The 13,417-nt window shown below is 43.1% G+C and overlaps 2 protein-coding genes across 4 annotated transcripts in view; one reads left to right on the top strand and one right to left on the bottom strand.

The window, feature by feature from the left end:
• Positions 1–11,941, bottom strand: part of MLLT3 (MLLT3 super elongation complex subunit) — a 398,946-nt gene extending 387,005 nt beyond the window's left edge. The window contains exons 1-2 of one of the 2 annotated variants that reach the window (XM_062208143.1): positions 11,926–11,941; positions 10,381–10,471 (exon numbers count right to left, since the gene is read on the bottom strand). The gene's annotated coding sequence lies outside the window, so the exon portion shown is untranslated. Of the gene's footprint in view, positions 1–10,380; positions 10,472–10,857; positions 11,318–11,925 lie in introns of those variants that run through there. The other variant, XM_062208142.1, reaches the window with a different exon arrangement.
• The window catches only part of FOCAD (focadhesin), a 360,290-nt gene continuing 358,349 nt past the window's right edge, over positions 11,477–13,417 (top strand). For both annotated transcript variants that reach the window (XM_062208140.1, XM_062208139.1), the window contains exon 1: positions 11,477–11,547. The gene's annotated coding sequence lies outside the window, so the exon portion shown is untranslated. The remainder of the gene's footprint in view (positions 11,548–13,417) is intronic.

The following is a 13,417-nucleotide window of genomic DNA, read 5'->3' as shown; positions in this document are numbered from 1 at the left end:
ACCAATCAGGGAGAACATATGATATTTGTCCCCTTAAGACTGGCTTATTTCACTCAGCATGATGTTTTCCAGATTCCTCAACTTTGTTGCAAATGACCGGATTTCATTGTTTTTTACTGTTGTACGGTATTCTATAGAGTACATGTTCCATAATTTCTTTATCCAGTCTACTGTTGATGGGCATTTGGGTTGATTCCAGGTCTTAGCTATTGTGAATTGAGCTGCAATAAACAGTAATGTGCAGATGGCTTTTTTGTTTGCCAATTTAATTTCCTTTGGGTAAATTCCAAGGAGTGGGATGGCTGGGTTGTATGGTAGGGTTATATTCAGGTTTCTGAGGACTCTCCAGACTGACTTCCACAGTGGCTTTACCAGTTTGCATTCCCACCAACAGTGGATAGTGTCCCTTTTTTCCCACATCCTTTTAAGCATCTGTTGTTGGTAGATTTCTGTATGTGAGCCATTCTAACAGGGGTGGTGAGGTGAAACCTCATTGTGGTTTTGATTTGCATTTCCCTGATTGCTAGTGATCCTGAGCATTTTTTCATGTGTCTGTTGGCCATTTGGATTTCCTCTTTTGAAAAATGTCTATTGAGTTCCTTGGCCCATTTCTTAAGTGGGTTGTTTGTTTTGATGTTGTGGAGTTTCTTGATCTGTTTGTAGAGTCTGGTTATTAACCCTTTATCTGTTGCATAGTTTGCAAATATTTTTTTCCCATTCTGTCTGTTGCCTATTCACTTTCCTGACTGTTTCTTTTGCAGTACAGAAACTTCTCAATTTGATGCAATCCCAAATGTTAATTTTGGCTTTGACTGCTTGTGCTTCCGAGGTCTTTTCCAAGAAGTCTTTGCCTGTGTCAATGTCTTGCAGGATTTCTCCAATGTTCTCTAATAATTTGATGGTGTCGGGCCATAGATTTAGGTCTTTAATCCATGTTGAGTGGATTTTTGTGTAAGGTGAAAGGTAGGGGCATTGCTTCATGCTTCTGTACGTGGAAATCCAGGTTTCCCAGCACCATTTATTGAATAGACTGTCCTTACTCCAGGGATTGGTTTTGGATCCTTGATCACATATAAGTTGGCTGTGGATGTTTGGATTAATTTCTAGTGTTTCTATTCTGTTCCATTGGTCTATCCATCTGTTTCTGTGCCAGTACTATGCTGTTTTGATAACAACTGCCCTGTAGTATGTCCTGAAATCTGGTATTGTGATGCCTCTGGCTTTGTTTCTGTTGTACAAGATTGCTTTAGCTATTCGAGGTCTCCTGTGTCTCCATATGAATTTCAGCATCATTTTTTCCAGATCTGAGAAGAATGGTTTTGGTATTTTGATTGGTATCGCATTGAATCTATAAGTTGCTTTTGGGAGAATGGACATTTTGATGATATTGATTCTTCCAATCCATGAGCATGGAAGATTTTTCCATTTTTTGGTATCCTCTTCTATTTCTTTCTTTAAGATTTTGTAATTCTCATCAGAGAGATCTTTAAAATCCTTGGTTAAGTTTATTCCAAGGTATTTGATTGTTTTTGTGGCTATTGTGAATGGGACTGATCTTAGAAGTTCTTTCTCAGCTGTGGCATTGCCTGTGTATACAAAGGCTGTTGAATTGTAGAATTTAATTGATATTTTTAAACTCAGGTCTGAGACTGAATTTTTTGGAAAAAGAACAACCTTCATCAAGGTTTTTATTTTTTTTTTTATTATTTTTGACAGGCAGAGTGGACAGTGAGAGAGAGAGAGAGACAGAGAGAAAGGTCTTCCTTTGCCATTGGTTCACCTTCTAATGGCCGCCGGGACTGGTGCACTGTGTCCGGCGCATCGCGCTGATCCTAAGGCAGGAGCCAGGTGCTTATCCTGGTCTCCCATGGGGTGCAGGGCCCAAGCACTTAGGCTATCCTCCACTACTCTCCCGGGCCATAGCAGAGAGCTGGCCTGGCAGGGGGGCAACCGGGACACAATCTGGTGCCCCGACCGGGACTAGAACCTGGTGTGCCAGCGCCACAAGGCAGAGGATTAGCCTGTTGAGCCACAGCGCCGGCCTTCATCAAGTATTATTTTAGAATTGTATGGCTTTGAAAATTAACTTTGGTTGTGTACTTGATCATGTTTCTCAAAATAAAATCAGGAGGATAGTGCTTATGTGCAAAACCTAGACATCAGCAAAGTCATTTTTTAAAGGCTTATTTATCTGAAGTTACAGAGGGAGGCAAGAGAGAGAGGTGGCAGGAGAGTAATACCTTTCATCAACTGGCTCACTTCCTGAATGGCCATGATGGTGGGGGCTGAATCAAATCAAAGCCAGGAGCCAGAAATCCCATCCAGGTCTTCCACATGGGTGGCTGATGTACAGGCACACTAGTAGGGAGCTGGATAGGAAATGAAGCAGCTGGAACTTGAACCAGCACGCACGCATATGGGACCCTGGTGTTACAGGCAGCAACCCAACCCACTGCACCAGAATGCTGGTAAAGGTATTGTTTTAAAAAAGATTTATTTTATTTATTTGAAAGGCAGAGTGACACAGAAAGAGAGGGAGAGACAGAGAGAGAAAAGATCTTCTGCCTGCTGGTTCATTCCCTAATGGCTTCAAATGGCTTCAGGATAAAGCCAGGAGCCTGGAACTCTGTCCAGGTGTCTCACATGGGTGGCAATGGCTCAAGTACTTGGAACCTTTTCTGCTAATTTCCCAGACATGTTAGCAGGGATCTGGATGAGAAGCAGATCAGCCATGAAATGTTTGCATAGCAAAGAGGCAGCTTAACAAACTATGCCATATGCTGACCCTGGTAAAATTTTATTAACAACTAATTCTGTTCCAAACACAAATAATGTCAAGATGCTTAATGTACATCCCATGTTCTTAAAATTTAAAAAGAAGTAAGATTTCAATTCCTACAGAAATTTACAGAAGATACATTTTTTCATGCTCAAATTTTTCAAATTTCAGTGAAAAGTGTAAAGGTTATTTCCACGCACCAAAATCTGTTTATTACAGAAGACACAGACAAATGGACAGGCATCTTGTGCTCATAGATTGGAAGAATTAAAATTGTTATTGTGATCTCCAGATTCAATGCAATACTTATCAAAATCCCAATAGCATTCTTTACAGAAATAGAAATAATAACCCTAACGTTACATAAAATTACGAAAGATACCCAATAGTCAAAGTAATTTTGAACAAGAAAGCAAAGCTAGAAGCATCATATGAAGGTACTTCAAAAAGATGTTGGAGGGGCCAGCATTGTGGTGCAGCAGATTAAGCTGCTGCTTGGGAAGCCTGCATCCCATATCCGAGTGTGGGTTTGATCTCTGGCTACTTAGCTTCCCACCCAGCTCTCTGCTTATATGCAGAGGAAGCAGTATACTATGACTCAAATACTTAAGTTCCTTCCACATATCGGGGACCTGGATGGATTTTGTGGGCTCCTGGCTTCAGGAATATCTCTATCTTGCTCTCTCTCTTTTCCAAAATAAAAAATAAAACAAAATTTTTCAAAAAGTTGGTGGAAAAATGGAATTGAAAGAGAAGTTTACATTGGGCCCCCATTTTAAAAATTGATTTTTTAAATTTAATTGAAAGGCAGAAACACTGAAAGAGGGGAAGAGAGAGAGAGAGAGAGAGAGAGATTGTTCATCTGCTGGTTCACTCCCTGGATGACCGTAACAGCCAACGTTGGGCTAGGCTGAATGAAGCTAAGAGCCAAGACCTTCATCAGGGTCTCCTACACAGATTTCAAGAAACAAAACACTAGGGACATCTTCTGCTGCTTTTCCCAGGGCATTGGCAGGGAGCTGGATTGGAAGTAGAGCACCTGAGACACCTGAGTGCCCATATCAGATGATGGTGTCGCAGGTGGTGCCTTTACTTGGTACACCACAAATAGCCCCCACCCCCGCCCAATTTTTGAAATCCACTCATACTTTTTTCATAGTATATAGTTTCAAAGAACTTTTTTGAAAACCCTTTGTGTTTTCAAATACCAAATATATTTCCCAGCTCCATTAGTCACAACAGTACTGGCATAAAAACAGGCAATAGAACAGAATAAACAGCTGAGAAATAAATGTACAAATCTAAGTTCAACTGATCTTCAGCAAGGATAAGACAGGCTCTTCAACAAATTGTGTTGGTAAAACTGGAAAACCACATGAACAAGAATGAAATTAGACTCATCCCATGCATAAAATTAAAAAAACCAATTAAAGACTAGAAGAAAATATAAGGAAAAGGGTTATTGATATTGGTCTGGGCTGTATGGACATGACCCTAAAAGCACAGGCAACAAAAGTAAAAGTAGACAAGTGGGATTGTAACAAATCAAAAAGCTCCTTCCCAGCAAAGTTAACCATCAATGGAGTGAAGAGACAATCTATGGAATGGAACAAAATATTTCCAAAGGATGTATCTGATAAAAGGTTAATATTCAAAGCACATAAGCAATTTGAACTACTTTATATTAAAAATAAGTTACCATGTTAAAAGGTGGGCAAAAGATTTAAGCCAATATTTCTTCAGGTAGACATACAAATGGTAAATAGATAAATGGAAAAATGCTCAACATCACTAATCTCTAGAAAAGTTCAAAACCACTATGAGATTCAGTCTTACATGTGTTAGAAAAGATAACAAGCATCAAGGAAATTGACAAAAGGGAGCCCTTGTGCATTCTTGGTGGGAATGTAAACTAGTAGAGCCTTTATGGAAAAGAGTATGGAGGTGCCTCAAAAAATAAAAAATTAAATTACCTTATGATCCTACACTATCACTTGGAGTATCTATCCAAAGGCAGTGAAATCAGTATCTCATAGAGTTTCCTGAATTCCCATGTTCATTGCAATATTATTTTCAACATCCAAGATATGGAAGCAATCTAATTGCCCATCACATGTCTGTGTACATGTATGTGGGGGTATACAAGTTGTTTATATATCCTTTGCTTTATTAAATCCTCTCAATGCCTCTGATAATTGAAAATTATTATATAGGAAAGAAAAAAGAGAGACTTACGGTAAACTTGCTGTCTGGCCTATTTAAGAAAAAATGTGTTAAGCCATGGCTTGGGTCAATCATGCTCCATCTCCTTTGGCTGCTAACACTGCAGAGTACAATGAAAGCTAGGAATATTTTAACATGGGATTTCCATTGAAATAATGTATCTTGATATGAGCAAGGATCTGATTTTGCCACATTACTGGGAAGTGACTTGTTATGGTTAGTTGATATATATGGCTACATGGTCCCTAATGCCCAATTTCCTACTGAGCAAACCACCACCCATGTGAATGAAGCCATCCTAGATGAGCCACGCTTTGAGCTGACTACAGAAATAAATGAACCTGGGAAAGATCAACAAAGCCACTCTAGAAAAGAACTGCTTATTAACCTACAGGATCCTGAGAATTTATAAATCTTTAAGATTTTAAGTCACTTAGTTCTGGAGTGGTAGTTATACAGTAAAAGCTACTATAAGTGAACAAGGTAAATGAGCCAGATTTCTTCTTATTGTCCCTTCACTGTGTTCCGGGGGGCTGACTTGCATAGCTTGCATCATAGACTTCCCTTGCTTTGGAAAACGAGAGGGAACAAGGAGAATGAGGGAGATCAAGATATTAATTCCCTGGGCTCCTTCTCTGTTGTGTCACTGGGACTGGCTATGTTTCTTGAATAAATGTCCCAATTCCTGTCAGGTAGTTCCATGTAGCAGTTTCTGTGTTCTGTAATTTTCCCTTTATCCCCTTCAATTCAGGGGGATTTGGAGTTCCAATGTTTATTTTTAAAGGCACAGCATTAGAGAGAGAAGGAGAGGGAGAGGAAGAGGGAGAGGGGAGAGGGAGAGGCAGAGGGAGAGGCAGAGGGGGAGGAGGAGAAAGAGGGAGAGGGGAGGGGGAGAAAAAGGGGGAGAGGAGGAGGAGGGAGGGAGAGAGGGGGAGGGGGAGAGGGGGAGGCAGAGGAGGAGGAAGAAGGAGAGGCAGAGGGAGAGGCAGAGAGAGAAGCAGAGGGGGAGGGGGAGAAAGAGGGAGATGGGAGGGGGAGGGGAAGAAAGAGGGAGAGAGGGAGAGGGAGAGGGAGAGGAGGAGTGGGACAGAGAGATCTTCTATTTGCTGATTCACTCCCCAAATACCCACTATAGGTCTGGTCTAGGCCAGGCTGAATCCAGGAGCTAGGAACCCATCCAGGTCTCTCACAGTGTGCCAGGGCCAAGGCACTTGGGCCATCATCTGCCTTCTGAAGTACACAAGCAGGAAGCCAGATGGTGAGCAAAGCAGCCAGGACTTGAACCCGTACTCCGCTAAGGGATGCCAATGTTGCAAGAGGCAGCTTAACCTGCAGCGCCACAACACTGCTCCCTGCCTTGTGATCTTTTAAACCCCTGCCCACATCTATTTATTAAACTCTCATCTAACCTTCCTAATTTAATTGTACCATCTGTTTTCTGCTGAGACATTGAGCAGTAGAGTAGGCCTTATATATAAGGTAGCAAAGGCTTAATAACCTTCTGCAATGATGAAGATATCCTGTGGGAAGTGCCAAGATCAGGTAGCTGTGAAGAGGCAGTGTGACTGCACTGGAGTAACCCTGGAGAGGAGTGTCTAAGAAGGTAAAGTCACACACTGTGTGTGTGTATATGTGTGTGTATGTGTGTGTGTGCTGGGACTGGAGGTGCATGGTGTTGGGGGAGATGGAGCATGTGTGGCCTTTTTGGTCTTTGTGAAGGCTTTGACTTTGACTTTAAATGAAGTGGGGAGCCACTGGAGCACCACACTCACATCTAATTAGCTCTCATAATACTACTTTCTGTTATGTGTCTACAGTCGAGCTCTGTGATTCAGGATGAATTTCTGCTCCTAGTTATGTGCCTGCTGATGAATGCGTGGGCATGTTCAGCCAGCCCAGCATGCTTGGGCCTGAGTTCAAGGCTTTGTGTTGCTCCTGATGCTGCGGGTGACATGACCTTCCCTCACAGTACAGGATTCACACTACAGTGTCTTTTGTTGTTAGCATATTCTTTTCAGTTCTGTTAATGATTTGGGAGTGAACACATTTTTCTTACTCGCTTTCTTTTTGTTGTTGTTAAAGTCAATAGGCCCTTCTATACTGACTTCAAAAAGTGTACTTACCTAAAGGGTCTTGTACAATGGAGAACTAACTGCTTAACTATTCCAGTGGAAAAAAATACAAGGATTCAACAGAGAAATACCTTCTGTCTGCCTTCTCCTTAAAGAGGGTGGGTGATCTATCTTGAATATTTAAAAAGCAAAGAGTTCATTTGCATGAAAAAAATCTGCAAGTATCCAGGAAATAATATACAGATTCAAAGTATGCTTTAATCCTTCAATTGAAATTCCCATTTGAGCTGAGTCTTCAGATATTAAGTCTAGATCACCTTTTTTTGACTTTTTTTTCAACTTTTATTTAATAAATATAAATTTCCAAAGTACAGCTTTTGGATTATAGTAGCTTTCCCCCCATAACCTCCCTCCCACTCGTAACCATCCCATCTCCCACTCCCATCCCATTCTTCATCAAGATTCATTTTCAATTATCTTTATATACAGAAGATCAACTTAGTATATACTAAGTAAAGATTCAACAGTTTGTACCCACACAGATACACAAAGTATTAAGTACCATTTGAGTAGTAGTTTTACCATTAATTCGCATAGTACAACACATTAAGGACAGAGATCCTGCATGGGGAGTAAGTGCACAGTGACTCCCATTGTTGATTTAACAATTGACACTCTTATTTATGAGATTAGTAATCACCTGAGGCACTTGTCATGAGCTTCCAAGGCTATGGAAGCCTTTTGAGTTCACAAACTCTGATCTTATTTAGACAATGCCATGGTCAAAGTGGAAGTTCTCTCTTCCCTTCAGAGAAAGGTACACCCCCAAAGTGGCCACTATGGCCAGTGCACTGCACCGATCCGAAGCCAGGAGCCAGGTACTTTCTCCTGGTCTCCCATGCGGGTGCAGGGCCCAAGCACTTGGGCCATTCTCCACTGCCCTCCCGGGCCACAGCAGAGAGCTGGACTGGAAGAGGAGCAACTGGGACAGAATCCGGCGCCCCAACCTGGACTAGAACCCTGGGTGCCAGTGCCGCAGGTGGAGGATTAGCCTAGTGAGCCAGGGTACTGGCCCCCTCAGGGCCCTTCTTGGCTTTCAGCTCAGAAAGCAAGAAAGTGATTTAGCTGTTATGATTACTTAAGCATGCAGAACCATTTTTCTCAAGGTTAGCAACACAGGTGGCCAATTAGAGCCTATTGTAATGTTTGATGTCTAGCTTTCACCTTAACTTCTTTTAAAATTTATTATATTGGGGCCGGTGTTGGGTGTAGTAGGTAAAGCCATCCACCATAATACCAGCATTCCACATGGGCACCTGTTCAAGTCCTGGCTGCTCCGCTTCCAATCCAGCTCCTGGCTAATACACCTGGGAAAGCAGAGAACTATGGTTCAAGTGATTGGGTCCCTGAAACCACGTGGAAACTGTTGAGTCTGTGAAACCACTGAAGCTCCAGAGTCAGGCCCAGCCCTGGCCACTGCAGCCATTTAGGGACTGAACCAGCAGATGGGAGATCTCTCTCTTACTCTGTCTCTCCCTCTCTAACTCTGCTTTTCAAATAAATAAATAAATAAATAAATAGACCTTTTAAAACATTATTATTATTATTATTATAAAAAGAATTTGCCACTGTCCTGGACACCAAGTGGTTTTTTCACTGGGCATACAGTAGAGACAGGACTGATCTGGGAGTCAGGAAACCATTTTTTTTTTTTTTTTTTTTTTTGCATTTCAGTAACTTTATTGAAAGATGTATCACTTAGTATCAAATATAATGGTGTTTAGTTAGGTTACCTGTAGGAAACCAGTGTTTTAATCCTTCTTCTGACACCTATCAGCCATGTGATCTTGAAGATGAACTTTTATCCTTTTAGAATCTTTCCCTATGTCCTCCTAAATGTCATATATTGAAATCTAATCTCTAACACAATGGTATTAAGAGGTGGGGCCCTTGGGAGGTTTTAGGATTCTGCCCTCATTAGTGCTCATAAAAAAAGGCCCAGGGCCTGTGCCGTGGCTCACTTGGTTAATCCTCCGCCTGCGGCGCCGGTACCCGGGGTTCTAGTCCAGGTTGGGGTGCCTGATTCTGTCGTGGTTGTTCCTTTTCCAGTCCTGCCCTCTGCTGTGGCCCAGGGAGTGCAGTGGAGGATGGCTTAAGTCCTTGGGCCCTGCACCCCATGGGAGACCAGGAGAAGCACCTGGCTCCTGGCTTAGGATCTGTGCAGTGCCGGCCGTGGCGGCCATTTTGGGGTGAACCAACGGAAGGAAGACCTTTCTCTCTGTCTCTCTCACTAACTCTACCTGTCAAAAAAAAAAAGGCCCAAAGGAATCTGTTTGTGCCTTCTGCCATGTGAGTACACAAGGAAGGTACTGTCTGAGGAACAGATCCTCACCAGACACTAAATCTGCTGGCATCTTGCCTGGACTCCCCGGTTCAGAACTAAGAGCAACAAGTTTCTGTTGTCTATAAATTACTCAGTCTAAGTTATTTTGTTACAGTGGCCTGGATTAAGACAGTGACAAAAGTAGGCAGATCACCATTCTTTTACATGGAGATTTCCCTCATTCCTCCTCAAACAGCCTTTCTGTAACAGATACAGTGTATTTATGTGGAGCCACCGATATCTGAAGTCAAATTTTGGCTTTAATTAGCAGCATGATCTTAGTCAAGATACTTCATCATCGTGCCTCAGGTTCTTTACTTATAAAATATGGGTAATAATAGAAACTGTTCCTGTGTCAGAAGGTTGTTCTGTGGACTAAACAAGTTAATACAGTTAGAACAGTGTTGATTATAGAGCTCTATGTTCAATTATAATTTTGAATAATGTGCTTCAAGAAATAAGTGAATAGGAGCTGGTGTTGGGGTGCAGTGTGCTAGGCTACCACCTGTGACTGTCATCCCATGAGTACTGGTTTGATTCCTGGATGTTCTGCTTCTGCTCCAGCTTCCTGCTAAAGAATCTTGGAAGGCAGCAAAGGTTGACACAAGTTCTTGGGCTCCTGACACCTATATGGGACACCCAAAATGGAGTTCCAGGCTCCTGGTTTTGGCCTGACTCAGCCCTAGCCATTGTGGCCATTTGGGGAGTGAACCAGTCTCTCTGTAACTCTGCCTTTCAAATAAATAAAGATGAAGGAAAAACATTAAAATTGTCCAAGAAGAAATACTGGTGCATTCCGAAGTGTGAAGGTGAATATAATGAAATTCCATAAAATCAAAAAGGCAATTATAAACTTTATAAAATTCCTTTCTTTCAAAGAGATTGAACATTTAGGCAAGTTCAAAGTTCATTTAAATACTTACAGAATGAATGCATCTTAGGTTATCTGGAGAACTGAAGGTAGGCTGTGATGTATAATTACTTTTCTAAGGTGAAGTATAGGCAATCAAATCCCTACAAATGAGAACAACTTATTAGCACATTAAAATGACCTTGGAAACTTAAAAAATACAAATGTCAAGGTCCCACAGCAGAGCTATAAACAAGAATGTCTAGACATGGGGTCCAGGCACTAGTATTTTCTTCTAAAAGCATCCAAAGGTGCTTTGATCTTGTAGTTAATTTTCACTTCCATCATATGCAACCAGAATTCCACTTTTTCATAATCGCCTCTCATTTTTTTCTGCTATCTCTTGGCTCCAATTCCCTTGTGTCAGGTGTCTGTCATGGCTTTCCTATGTGAGAGCACCCACCCAGTCCCCCAGGAGAAAATGTATATTTATGCCCCAGATAGGATTTATCATACAAAAATAAGAACTACAAATAATAATGACAATTACTTGCACTAGTTCGCTCCAGATTGTCCGTAGAAATGCCCGGGCTAGAACTCCCTTACCACTACCCAACCAGTGGATACAGCCAGCGCGGCATCAAGAGCTGCAGTTTTGTGTTGGCCAGATGAAGTAAATACACCCAGCAGTAGCTGAGTGTAGGAAAAACGAAGTCTGCGCGCCCAGTCGGCCGTTAACTTTAAATTTTATGAATACTTATTCTAAGGTACTATTCTCCCTTCCCCTCGCGTCAGGCAACAAACAAAAATTTCCAAGTGCCAGGGAGTTGCTTTGCACTAGCTCAAAGCTGCAAATAAGGGCAGACTGCCAGCAGGACTACCCGCGTACGCTGCAGCCGCATCTCTGGGCAGCTTCCTTTCAGCTGCTTTCTCTTGCGTTATCTCCTCACTGCGGTGCTGCTCTGGCGCCAGCAGCAGCGTGCGCAGCCCACCCGGCCCTCAGGTAATCGCCCCGCCACGCTTCGCCTATGCCATCTTCCAGCCGCAGTGCGCGGCCTAGGCCCGGAGCGCGCGTGCGCGCGCGGGGAGGCGGGCGTGCCAAAGCCGGAGGAGGCGGGGCGGGTCCCCGGGATCCACATCCAATTGGCTCTTCTTGGAGTCCCCGCCCCCGGGCGTTCGTGGCGGCGGGGGGGACCACGTCTGGCAGCCGGCGCGGGGCTGAGCTTGGGGCAGAAGGGAGGTAAGCCTTGCGGGGTGGCGGGTGGCCGGCCGCGGGTTGCTGCCCTCAGATCAGGAGCCGCCGGGTCACGTCCGTCTGCGGCCCGCGTCTGCTTGTGCGAAGGGCGGCTGGGGACCAGTGGGCCTGGGTTTGTGCTAGGAGTGGGCTAGTGGAGCATGTGGCGGCAGGGCCGCGTTGCGGCGTGGGGCGTCTGGGAAGAGGGTAGGACCTGCCGCTTGCCCTCGTCCTGTCATCTCGGGGCTCTGCACCCCTTGAGGACTGGGCCTTCAGTGGACAGACAGCTCCGGGATGCCTGGGCAGGGCTGGCCGTGGTGCCTGTAGAGGGACTCCGCAGGACTCTGTCTTGGAAACCTGTCGGCGCGATCCTTGTGCACTTACCTGCAGCAGGTTGCAGTCATGCCCCCCCTCCCTTGACAGGCTCCCTAGTCCGGAGCAGCGCAGGGGAGTCAGACCACGGCCTGCCTGGCCTTTGGTGACTGTCTCCTCATTCCCCGTGACTCACTCAGATCAGGTCCACTTTGATGCAAAGCCTTATGGGTGATCAGGGCCGGTTTCTGCCCTCCCGGTTCTTTGGCTCTGACCTGACTTCCAGGAATCACCTGAAGAAAGAGTAGATCGTGTTTGTTTTGAAATGTCCGCAGCAGCTATACAGCAGACTTGCCGAGACTCGCAGCTGTGTTGCATCTACTCCCCCTGAGTTTCAGTTTTATCTGTGGCGTCCTGATACAGTGGTTGAGTTGCTGATTTCGGAGCTTTTGGGATCAATGGAGTCATGCTGTCAGTTACTCTGCATTCAATCATTGATTACAAACTTTTTTGGGATGGATTTCTTTATGGTCAGAGTCTTTAGCCAGATACTACAACCATCATTCCCAGCTTATCTGCCAGTTTTACTGTCTTCACTGCCAATCTTAAGATGAAATTTTTGTCCATATTTCAGTTTCAGGCTCTAGATTTATATAAAATCTTAGGTGCCCTTTGGAATTCCGTTTTCCTTGCTTTTACCAATTGTAAGCCTTAAACGGTGGTAGCCCTGATGAGGGCAATCATGCTGCCTGCATAAAGACCTCAGGTGTCAGTTGCATATTCTCTAAGATGAGGGGATGGAACTAGAAGTATTCCATTATTTTGAGATATTCAAGGGGAGGTTGGGCAGGTGGCATATTTACCAAGCTGTGCTGGCAATTGAGGGTTGGCCATTTTAAAAATAGGATGTGTTTTATGATTATATGTTTTACTGTTTCAGTGGACGTTAGATCTGTCCATTTTCACCTTTTGACTAACAAGGAAGTGCATGTTTACAATTTTGATTCACATCCCGTTCCTACATAGAAAACACTGTGACTCATCTAAATTTTGAAATGTAATTATCATGAGCTTTTAAGTGTCATATATAGAAGCAATTCGATACGAATGCAGTTTTTCTAACATTTTGACTTGCTTTGGTAGATTAGTGGTAGCTGAAACCTTTGCCTTGATTATTTGCTTACTTGGTTAGTGTTAAGCAGTTAATGTTGCTTGACTAATGGCTATCAGTCATGTGTATTTTAACTTTTATTTTTATCAACATAACATTTACTGGATTTTAATTGATTATTGCTTCAGTTGAGGCTTGATAATCATAACGTAAAGAAATGAAAATAAAACAAATAGCAAAAACAGGTAAATAAATAGTAAATTTGAGATAAAAATGCCCTCAGAGATGTAATGACAGTTCTTCATTTGTTGATAGATTAATGGTACTTACAGATAGATTGGTGGCTGTTCTCCAGGTGTAAAATGATCTTTGAAATAGTTCTTTTGAGACATAATAGTCATAGCCTCCTGATGTATTTTGGATAGTGTCCAAAAACTATCAGTTTTATTAAAT

The sequence above is a fragment of the Lepus europaeus genome, chromosome 12, assembly GCF_033115175.1.
Source record: "Lepus europaeus isolate LE1 chromosome 12, mLepTim1.pri, whole genome shotgun sequence".
Lineage (NCBI taxonomy): Eukaryota > Metazoa > Chordata > Mammalia > Lagomorpha > Leporidae > Lepus > Lepus europaeus.
The sequence above is the reverse complement of the archived record's forward strand: the minus strand, read 5'-3'. Positions and strand labels throughout refer to the sequence as shown.